We start from the raw sequence: 12,638 nt of genomic DNA, 5'->3' as shown, positions 1-12,638 counted from the left end.
GCACAACAGGTCAGTAAATTACTTCAGCAATTTAAAGAGGGGGGTAATTTTGATAAATTCATTCATATGTTTGAGAGGGTATGCAAACAGTATAGTGTTGACCAAAGGCTCTGGGTATGGTTCCTGACCCCCTTACTCCATGGGAAAGCTGTAACTTGTATATCACAAATGCCTGATTCTGTTTGTTTTGATTATACTGCTGTAAAAAAATGTCTGTTAGAATGTTTTAAGCTAACAACTGAAATGTATAGGAAAAAGGTTTGTGAGCATATACGCAAGGCAGATGAAAATGTATGTAAATATGTTGCTGAACTGAGCACTTATTTTCATAGCTGGGTGAGTGGATGTCAGGTCACCACTTTTGAAGGGCTGGCAGACCTTTTGCTGAAGGAACAAGCCCTTAGCACTTTGCCTGAGGACATGAGGATCTGGTTAGCTGATAGACAATGTGCTACTTCAGATGAGTTGGGGAAGAAGGGAGATCTATACCTGGCAAGCAGGGCAGCCCTGCACAGGAAGGGGACCCCTAGTACTACTCATGGGTCTAAAGGTACCCATGGCGGGCAGTGCAGACTACCCCAACAGAATCTGCCAGTAGCAGGAGAAGCCACTAGTCCAGGTACATGTCCAGGATCTAGGGTTAAATGTTTTGAATGCAATCAGTGGGGCCATGTGGCATACAGATGTCCATAGAGGCAAGGTGGGGAACCAAAGATGAGGGAGCCAGTAAGTGGGAAAGACAAAATGCCAATAGTGGGTTGTCTTGAGACAACAGATGTATGAAACTACCATCCTGCAGATGTCCTGAGAGGGAAGGATTCAGATGAGGCAGTGCCATGTACTTATGCAGTTATATGCAGTGAGGCTAGGAGACAAGCATGTGGGTCTGGTAGCCTGGGAGAGACCCAGACAGACCACATACTTGCAGCCAGAACTGCTGAGGTGGTTACTTCAGGGAGTGATCTATGCTGTAGCAGTGAGACTGAAGGTGAGCCACAGCTGCTTGTGGGTACTGATGTTCCCTTAGACAGGATGATTGCAAAGGTAGAGGTGAGTAGTAGTACCCAAGCTGACAGTGAGGCACCACTTTCAGAGGATGCCAGACTTCCTGAGAAAGGGGAGCTGAGAAGGGTCACAAGGAGAGAGTTGAGACAGGCTCAGCTCTCAGACCCTACATTGCAAGGCCTGAGGCAGGTAGCTAGGGAGGCACCTGATTCTCAAGGGAAGGGGGAATCTGTATACTGGGACAAAGGGGTACTATACAGAGAGTGGACCCCTGAGGAAGGGCTAGAAGGTGAGAGAGTTCATCAGTTTGTAGTGCCAAGAGCCTATCGTCTGGTACTTCTAGCCATAGCCCATGATATTCCCTTTGCAAGTCACATGGGCATAAAACGTACAAAGAGACATATTATGCAGAATTTCTATTGGCCTGTAATTTCCAGAGATGTAACAGAGTACTGCAGGACCTGTGAGCAGTGCCAAAAGGTAGGCAAGGCAGGAGACAAGGTGAGACCCTTTGATGTCTTTGCCTGTGATTGAGGAGACATTTCAGAGGGTAGCTATGGATATTGTGGGTCCTCTGAGTACCCCAGGTTCCACAGGGAAAAAGTATATCCTAGTGATAGTGAATTATGCTACACGATACCCTGAGGCAGTGGCTTTGTCCTCCATTGAGGCATAGATTTTCAACAGGGTGGGTTTCCCAAAAGAAATACTGTCTGACAGAGGTGTCAATTTCATGTCAGACATGCTGGCTTGTCTGTGGAAGTCCTGTGGGGTGAAGCACATGAAAACCACCCCCTACCATCCCTAGACTAATGGTCATGTTGAGATGTTAAACTCTACAATCATGCCCATGCTAGTTTAAGAGGGAGTGGGACAAATATTTGCCCCATCTGTTGTTTGCTTACAGAGAGGTTCCCCAGGTTTTTCACCCTTTGAGTTGCTGTATGGGCGTAGGGTGAGGGGAACTCTAGATTTAATTCGAGATGAGTGGGAAGGTGATTGTGAGTCTCACAAGCAGTCTGTTGTGGCATATGTCCTAAACCTCAGGACAAGGCTCAGGGAACTTATTGGCTTGGCCCAGGAGAACCTGGCAGAAGCCAAACAACAGAAAAAGGTGTGGTATGACAGGAATGCTCAAGCTAGAGAGTATGCTGTGGGGCAGCAGGTAATTGTTCTCATTCCTGTCAGACACAACAAGCTGCAATCAGCTTGGGAGGGACCCTGTAAGGTGGTAAGAAAGGTAAGTGATGTTAACTACATGGTGGAAGTGCTAGGCAGATGGCAGGGGCAAAAATTGTACCATGTTAACATGATGAAACCTTACCATGATAAGGAGGTCCTTGTGCTGAGCATTTGCAGTGGATTGCAGGAAGAGTCTGAGGGAGATCTGGGGACTGATCTCCTCAGTGAGGCTCGGGCTGACACCTCAGTGGAAGGGGTAGCAATGTCCCAGCAGCTATCTCCTATCCAGGTACAAGAAATCCAGGCAGTGTTGCAGGAATTTGGGGACATGTTCATTGGAAAACCAGGGTGCACCCACTTTGTGCAGCACCAGGTGGATACAGGACCCCAAAGGCCTATTAGGCCGACCCCTTATAGAGTGGGTGAGGGAGTCAGACAGACCCTGAGGGAGGAGGTACAGGAGATGTTGGAACTAGGGATGATTCAAGAGTCCAACAGTCCTTGGGCCTCCCTGGTGGTGCTGGTTCCAAAGAAGGATGGCAGCACCAGGTTCTGTGTGGATTACAGGAAATTAAATAGTCACACAGAGTCAAATGCTTACCCCATGCCTAGGACAGATGAGGCCCTAGAGCAGCTGGGTGGGGCTAAGTATCTTACCACCATTGATCTTATTAAGGGTTACTGGCAGGTGCCCTTGACTCCCAGTGCTAGACAGACGTCAGCCTTTGTGACTCCTTTTGGCTTGTATGAGTTCACAAAAATGCCTTTTGGGATGAAGAATGCCCCAGCAACTTTCCAGAGGCTGGTGGATAATAGCCTAGCAGGAGCAGGAGGGTTTGCCCTTGCTTACTTAGAGGATATTGCCATCTACAGCCATTCCTGGCCAGAGCACCTTCAGCATGTCAGGGAGGTGCTGGGCAGACTACAGAGGGCAGGGTTGACCATTAAGCTGAGCAAATGTCAGGTGGGTATGGCAGAGGTCTCCTACCTAGGACATAGAGTGAGGAGTAGTAAGATAAGGCCAGAACCTGACAAAGTAGAAGCCATTCAGTCATGGCCTGCACCTGTTACTAAAAAACAGGTGAGGGCATTCTTAGGGACAGCAGGGTACTACTGAAAGTTCGCCCCTAGTTATAGTACCATAGTTGCTCCCCTCACAGTTCTATCAAGGAAGAACAGGCCAGATCAGGTAGTGTGGACCCCAGCATGTGAGCAGGCATTTCAGAAGCTTAAAGAAGCTTTGGGAGGACCCCCTGTGTTAGCCAGTCCAGATTACAGCAAAGAATTTGTTGTGCAGGTGGATGCTTCAAACCATGCGGTGGGGGCTGTACTTACCCAGATTTCTTCGGCGGGGGAAGAGCACTCAGTGGTTTATCTTAGTCATACGCTGCAACCCAGGGAGGAATGCTATGCAGCTATAGAAAAGGAATGTCTAGCCATAGTGTGGGAACTGCAAAAACTTCAGCCTTATCTGTATGGAAGAAAATTCACTGTAATGACAGATCACAACCCCCTAATATAGTTAAACAGAGCCAGCCAGCACAATGCCAAGTTGCTAAGATGGAGCCAAGGGTTGCAAGCATATGATATGTCAGTGCAGCACCACAGTGGGATTAGCAATGCCAATGCAGATGGGCTCTCAAGACAGGGAATGGGGTGAGGTCCCCTCAGATAGACCTAACCCTCTCAAGCGGCATTTCTCAAGGGTCACTTGAAAATCTAGCTAGAGTTCTCCAGGGGGAAGAGATGTGAAGATTGGGGGAAGATGGATGAAGGCTGCCAGCCTAGTCAAATAGAATTTGATACATAATTATGGCATTTGTAAATATAAATGTAAAGTACAGCCTTGTTTCTTAAATGAAAGAAAGCACTGTAAAATGTGAACTTCAAGATTGTAGCAACATTGCCATCTGCTGTAAGGAAAACAAAGCCAAGCATTTCACATCTGTTCTTCTGAAGTTAAAATTATGTCTTGTATACCCTTTTGATCTAGATAGTGGTGCCGAAGAGGCTAGCTGGGCACATTCTTTCTATTGTTTTAACTTAAGGAATTACTAGAGTGTACATATGAAATGTCTTTTATTGTTGTAGTTTCCTGAGCAGGTGTTAGATTGTTAAATAATGTAGCCTTTTTGCCTGAGAACTCCAGACTAAGTGTCAAAATGATGTAATGTGTATACTGGGAAAATCTAAGTGTCAAAATGATATAATCTGGGAGGGCCCAGCAGAGATGTTTGTTAGTGAGGTTAAAAATTATTGTTCAGAGAGAGACTGTAAGCATTTTGATCTTGATATCCAACTCTCAGCACTGCCTTATGATCTCTTTATGTAAGTAGTATCTTAGAAATATGTTTTCTTGTAGAAATAGCTAGGACTATTAAGATTAGACTTAAGTATTTTTCTGTTATATCAGAACATTCCTACTGTATTGTTTTAAGTTTCTGTGTGATCTCTGAGCTCTTAGATATCACTGTGGTGTAGTAGTATTGTCTTGTGTTTTTAATTATTTATTATTAAATATTTTAAAACCTTTACCTGTGGCTGGTTTGTGTAGAGATAAGTAAGCTCTAGAGTACAATGCATATTTATAGAGTTTATTGTACAAGGCCACTCTAATAAGCCTTAGACTTAGTCACACTTACCAATTGGAAAATAATATTGCACAGTAATAATTGGACACCCTTTTAAGGGCCTTTGGGTAGCTGATAAGTATTAGCTGGTGGTGGCAGTAATTACTACCATATAGTCTGGGTAAAGGGGCACAGCTGGAGAATCTGTGTCAGCCTTTCCGCGGAGTGTCTGTGAAGTTTTATAAATACTTATTTCAAAGTGTGTGTGGTGTGTCAGCTACCTAGGCAGGGACATGAAGCACTGGTGGGACAGAGAGGGTACTGGAGGTTAACTTGCCAGCTAGGCTGAGATCTGGACCCTATAGCTGTGCCAGTGGGGAGTCTTATTGGGGACCTGGGGAGCAAGGGAGCAACCAACCCCAGACTGACTATGATCTCTGTGTGCACTTAAGGGAAATTGTACTTTACTGTGCGTATTTGTTATCCTTTCCTCTTATATGAGATGCCTTCTCTGGTGTTAGTGGTAAGGACTGAGGCTCCTTGATTGCTGGGCCAGGGTACAGCCATCACAATAGTCACTCTCACTTATAACACTTGACATGGTGTAGCTGATATTAATTATATGTATGAGGGTTGAGACACTAGTCTGGTGTCAAGTATGTATTCATTCATCTATGCATTATCACAACTGTCTATACATCCAATAACCTTGAATTTCCTTTGCTTGCTACTGTTGCACTCCACTTACCGTTGCACAAACATGGTGCTTGCAGGTGCACACTGTTGAGCACCATGTTCACATGATGGTAAGTGGAACACACCATTTTCAAAGAGTGTTCACACTCCAAGTAAATGCAAGAACGGGAATTGGCAGGAAACCATCACTTTCCATTGCTTTTCATCCATGGCAGACATGGCAGATATTTCTGGAGAAGGTGTTAGATTTAGGGCTCAGATGTAGGGTGTCCAGGAGTCCAAGATTTGTATTAGACTCTGAGTTAAGCATCACAGTGCCAGGCTTCTGCAGTGGGACTATTCTTACTTCCAATATAAATTGGCAGCTTGGAACAGTTTGGCATGGGTTGTAGCCACTGCCACCAGTATACCACACACTGGTGACCAATGTAGGCATCACTATAATGACCTTCAATTGAGGAAAAGAGATACCCTCAGTGCTCAGATCAAGTAATTTAGGACTGCAAACATCCCACAACTTTGTAAGTATCAACTACAGAGAGTACTTGTAAGACTTAAAAGCTGAATATAGGCAAGACTGGTATTCATAATAGCATTCTGTTCTGTTTTTTCCACAGCTGCCATGGACCTGGAGGTCAAAGTAAGAACCCATGAGGCTAGATTGTTGAGGAAGAGATAAGCATGGTATGTATGCTGCAGAAGAGTATTGTTATTCTATCATTAAATGTTAAAGATAGCTTTTTGATATTTTACAGAGATGTATCAAATTTAGCATGCATATTTCAACTATAAAAGCAAGCATGCATGCATTAGTCTGTAGCACAAACCAAGAGTAAAATATTAGACTTTAGTCATAGGTTGTGGGTTCAAACACCATACCTCATAGCTATACAATACTGTTAATTCTTCAATTATGTGTTTGTTAAAGGTTTACAGTAAAAGCTCTATATCAGTGTCACACATACCTTGCTTTAAACCATAATCTAGATAACTGGAACACACATATGTGTAATATATGCACATGCCAAGGAGTACTTGCTGCAGTCTATTCTATAGTGTACATCTGTTAGGATCTGGTAGTCTTAAAATTAAAAGTTCTTTGTTAGGAGGTAGTAGTTTTAAAAGTAAAGGATAAGATAATAAAGTCAAATAATTGCATTAATGCATTGTATGTCACATATGAAGGTACTAATCTATTTTATTCTCTCACCCCAACCCTTATCTCTCCTTTTTTATTTTATATTTGTTTTATTTTATTTTATTTTATTTTTTTTTTTTGTTGTATTTTATTACATGTCATCAGAATGTGTCCATGTCTTCCGTGTGTACCACATCGCTAAATGTTCCACAGCACAGTGAGATAGGCCTGCGACACAGGATCTGCCTGCTCCTCCTCCTCCAGCTCCAGCACCATTGCCCAGCACATCAGGAAGTCAATCTGGAAGCACCATCTGCTCCCTGAGGTAGTCAGTAGTAGTATAACAGTAGCAGGGATTGTGATTTTATCATCCACTCTGAGATGCCAGAGATGGTCCTCAGGGTTGTACACCACACTGTTGGTGCACACCTACACCATCTGGAGAGACTGCTCTCCCTCATTTTACTCAGAAGGAGGAGGAGAAGGAGACATCAAGTACTCCACCCAGTGGCAGAGTGAGGTGGCAATGATGACAATCCACTGGGTGAGGACACGATTCTCACTGTCACCCAGCTTGATGACCATGGGTTCTGGATGTCCCCACTCTCACACCAATCCTGGTGTCCCCCAACCTTTTGTGCCAGTCATTATCCCTGTCTTTTGTCTTGTTTGTCTTGTCTGTTTTCAATTGCTTCCTCACCTACCCAACTTACCTGACCCAGACATATCTATGTCTCTTCCCCAGCATTCTACTCTCTCTCAAAAAAAGTGGGCATGTGTCCCACAAACATTTTGGAGCTTTAAATCAATTTGGAATTCACCTTTATCAATTTAAGCCCATAATTTCTTTGTTTCAACTGACATAATTTGAGACCCTAAAGCCTATCATATGCTTCCATATGTGTATCGCTGCATACCATACTGCTCACTAAAATAGCTGGTGAACTGTTGTCTCTTGACACTACTGCTCCCACAAAAGCACGAAGACACTCCAATGTCATTGTGACCAGTTTATTATGAGAAGATATGCCACATCATGAGTAATATAAGCAATCCCATAATTCAGTATAGCCACCAGTAATAACCTCAGTAAACCACACACTCCTAAAATCTGGGCAGCATGACAGCCACCCTGCTCCTGTCAGACAGTATTATTCCATCTGAGAGATATCTGCTCAATGCCTACACTACTAGCCTGAACCTTGTCCAAATTCAGCACTGACGACAGCTCTCTGACCCAATTTACCAGAAACAGACTGGAATAATAGTGATTCCACAACATTAGTAAGGAAATTATTCACAACATATATTGAGTGACAACAATTGCTGCAGATTGTAAAAAACCTACCAGGAGACAGAACATACTAGAAATTGTTTGTGTTCCTAATGAAATTATTGTTACTTCAAGTTTTACCACCATTGATGTGCAGTGATCATAGGGTTCTAAACGTTAATTTGTTGCTAGATAATTCTCCCAAACTGAAATTTCAACCAGTGCACAGAAGGCTAATTGTAGATGGGTTCATATTAGAATGATGAAAACACATTTTGTTGAATACGTTTTCGTCGACACATGTAGGGCAAACAGGAAAAACAGCAAAGCGGCAGTTCAGTGAATTCTTTCCCTGGAAAAGAAGTCACTTGACCACTTTGTTGCTTTGCCTGTTCTGGAGTATAGTGTGGTCCCTTGTACGGTATAGCTCCCGATCATGATTGTGCAATAGTTACTGAACTTAGGGTTAGGGTGCGGGTTAAGGTAAGTGCATATGTATGAAAGTGTTTACTGTTTTTTTTTTTTTTTTGTTAGATGTATGGTTGGGTTATGTTGCATATGTGTATTTAGTTGTTTACTGGTTTTTGGGGGGGTTATAATTAGGTTTAGGGTATGTGTGTATGTGTTTGGAAGTGTTTAATGTTTTTTTGGGGGGGGGTTGGAACAGCAATTTCTTTCCCTAGGAAAGAAATTGCTGTTCTGTGGTTTCGACATTTTCGGTGTTCGCTGAATATGTGTCGATGTAACATCATTCATTGTTTTCAGCATTCGGTGCTATAATATGAACTAATTATAGATTATATGGAAGCAAAACAGTCACTAAGTAAAACTAAATGGAGTGAGGTGTTCAGTGGAAAAACTGCCAGTGGAATATGGAAAGTTTTGTAAGAGAAACTGAGTGCAAAAAAAAATAAATAAATTTTAACATCAGGATCTAGGCATACAAGGTCAGGGAGATATATTTCCATGAGAACAATATATCTGATTAAGGTGAGAGAAAACAAATATAAGAAATGGAAGAGAGGTCAAACTACAACTTTGAAAACTGAAATAAACAAGCTGGACAAACAGATTAAGCATAGTGTGAGACAAGATCAAGAAACATTTGAAGAAAATTTATATAAAGATATTGAGCATAAAAGATACATAAGATGTGGAAGGAGTGCAAATTGATAAACTGTGTGCAGATTCTAAAATTTATTCTCAGACACAACAGATTATAGATATATTTACAAAATCTTATGCAAAACAGTTTGGCTCCACAAAAGGGGTAATAAGTTGATATAGTGATATCGAGGTAACATCAGATACTAGAATCAAATTAGATTATATTGAAAAAGAACTGTGCAAACTGGATCCAGACAAAGCACAAGGAGGAGACGTAATTAGTAACAATGACCTGAGAACACTTCAGCAAGGATAGCACCATTATATGTATTATTCAGTAGGTCTTATAAATATGGGGAGATTCCTCAGGATTGGAGACATGCGCTTATTAAACCTGTCTTTAAGGGAAAGGGGAGTAGGACAAACCCAGAGTCATATAGACCCTTAAGTCTACTTTCATGTTATGGAAAAATAATGGAGAAGGTAATATTGGATAAGTTATTGTCAGAATTTAATAGGTTGGAACTTGAAACCATATATCAGCATGCATATGTTGAAACTAGATCTATTGCCACCTGTAATATAATGTTCTATAGCAATATAATAACAGCTATGAATGAAAATTTGTGCTGTGATATAATTTATATAGATTTAACTACAGCATTTGACAGGTTTATATACAAAACACTGATCAGTAAATTAGAACAGCTAGGTATTGATGTACTCTTGATAAGGTGGATACCTTAATGGCTTACAAATAGGACATGGCAAGTATCATACAGCAACTGGACAGGTGAAATCCTTGGTTACAGTCATGGTGTCCCACAGGGCTCTCTCCCAGGCCCTTATCTATTTAGAGTGTATCTTTCAGATCTAACTTTTTAACTTGAGATGTTCTACAGATTATATGCAGACAACAAAAAAAGAAGTAAGTAAAGGCAGAGCACATCAAAATATAAAACTCCAAAAACAAATGGTTCTGCCACCAATTCCACTTAAAAACACTTGAAACTTGAAAACTTTAATGAAAATATACGATGATAAGATAAAAAATAAACACACTGGCTCATAAATCGGATAAGCGCTTTCGGTATAATACCTTTTTCATATCCTAAATGTTTGCCAGTTTATGAGCCAGTGTGTTTATTTTATATCTTATCATTATATATTTTAATTAATGTTTTCAAGTTTCATGTGTTTTTAAGTGGAATTGGTGGCAGAACCATTTGTATATGCAGACAACCTGAAATTGGGGTAAACTGATTACATGTGCTACAGATAAAGGATGTCTGCAATATAACTTGACTAAATTGATCATTTGGGCACAGGAGAATAATATGCCAATAAATACATAAAAAACTAAGCATATGAGATTTGGGAGACATAAACTGAAAGGTGAATATTTAATACAGCACACAGTGATTGCAACTGTAGACTTATTTAAGGACCTGGGTATATGGGTAGGTCCAGGTATGAGTTTTTCTAATCATATCAACCAAATGTTTACTGATAGTTATAGAACTATAGGTTGCATAAAAGACTTAGAAAGTGTAGGAAATCAAAAATGATGAAGTCATTCTTTGTTAGTTGCATTAGACCCAAACTTGAGTATGGGATAACAATATGGAAACCCTATAAGAAAACAAACATGAGTAAACTGGAAAGTGTAGAGCGAAAATATACCAAGGGCATCCATGGATGTGAACTTTTAAGTTATTATGAAAGTAAAATATCTGAACTTATAGAGTGTCTCTTACAGATATCTAAGAAAAGATCTTATTCAGGTATATATGGCATTTAGAGACACCTACCTCTGGAAATGTTTGGGGTTATCAAAAAGTACTATAGAATCATCAGACAACCTATGTAGAAGATTCTATAGGAATGAGAAGTGTACTAATTGGTTCTCTGAAAGAGTAACTGATGCATGGAATAGACTACCAAATTACCTTAAAGCAAGCACTAGTTTAGATGTTTTTAAGAACAGCCTGGACACTTATTATGGGAACAAGTGTTCTAGTATATTGGCAAGCTAGAAGGGCATTGATGCTCGTGCTTGAAATATTTGTATTTATGTATGTATGTATTCCTGAAAGTTATGCTGGCGCAGGAAAGAAAGAGGTCAATGAAAAGGGGGAGCACCTTGTAACAACTGCCTCACATCTGAAAGAGGAAGGGAGGAATGGGAGGATGTCTTAGTTGCACAAAAAGTATCGCCAAGTGCTTCTACCACAGCCTAAAAATACAGAAATGTATATGGCGGTGACTTGTCATTGTGAAGCCTCCATTAATGATGTTGAGACAAATGTTTCTGTATTGAAAACACTAGTTATCCCTTGATACTGTTATTCACCACAGAACGCAGAGACACTACAAATGCCATTGTGACCAGTTTAAGAAAATAAATATTTGTAACATAGCCACATAACCACAATCAGTATAACTGCCAATCATACTCTCAGTAAACCACACAGACCTAAAGATTGAGCAGCATGCCTGACAGCCCACACCAGCCAGCCTGTACAATTCCAACTGATTGTCAGCTTTAGACTGCCTCCTTGACAAACCTGGCCACTGCCCAGGTATAGTATTTATGACAGCTTATTATAGTTCATAATTAAGTATTAGGCTAACTGCCCTTGCAGGCTATTTTAAGCCTAGCCAGTTTCCCATTTGTTGCTTGAATTAACCAATCCCATTTGGTCTTAGATTGGCTTTACCCATCACATGGTCAATAATTATACATTACTCCTAGTGAAAATACCTTGAATCATACCATAGATAATTTGAGGGGACCCATACATCACATAAAGCATCTAGGAGTTGTCTCTGTACAGTAGTAGATCAGGGGGCTGTCCTGGTGTAAATTTTTTGTACTGCATTGCCTTATTTTGTAAAGTTACACTGGCCTAGTAAAAGAAGGCGGACATGAAAAGGGGGAAAGACCATGCAATGACTACCCACTAAGCAGCAGGCATCAAACTGCCCCCCCCCCCTTTTGGCCTTGCAAAACTGGGAGAATAGAAAGAAAGAAAGAAAGAAAGAAAGAAAGAAAGAAAGAAAGAAAGAAAGAAAGAAAGAAAGAAAGAAAGAAATCCAAATTACCAAGAATTACTAAGGTGGTAGTAACATGAAAGTATTAAACCACTAAAATGAAAATGACCACTCTAGTGTGTTTCAAGCTCAGTTACTAGAATTGAGTTTGATATGAACCAACAAATGCCTAGAAGGAAAGAAGACAAATTCAGGCTAAAATAAATCCACCCAACATCCTGAAGATGAATGACTTCCACCATAAACTATATTATATCTCTTATCTGCAAATTCCCAGTGCTTGATGACTGGGAAAAAAGTCACTGAAAAGAAGCCCTGGCCACTCTGTGGCTTCATTTTTTTTTATTTTTTGCAAGATAACTCATGGCAGCCAACTTGTCATCCACTGCACAGCTTAGGTACCATCACTTACCAAACTACTGATGTGATGCTACATGACCGGTAAAGCAGCTTTTTTCTCTCAAGATCGGGACAATAGCCTGAGCTGCAGTGGCTCGTTACCAAATGTTGTTAAACTTATCATTAAGTATTACAATCTGAGCTTAAATAGCTACTGCATCAATGGTGACAGTTGATCACATACCACCAACCTTTGCAACAATGTTCCAAATAA

This window comes from Protopterus annectens, chromosome 3.part0 (genome assembly GCF_019279795.1).
Source record: "Protopterus annectens isolate FY-2018-M chromosome 3.part0, PAN1.0, whole genome shotgun sequence".
Lineage (NCBI taxonomy): Eukaryota > Metazoa > Chordata > Ceratodontiformes > Protopteridae > Protopterus > Protopterus annectens.
Note: the sequence above shows the minus strand (reverse complement) of the source record.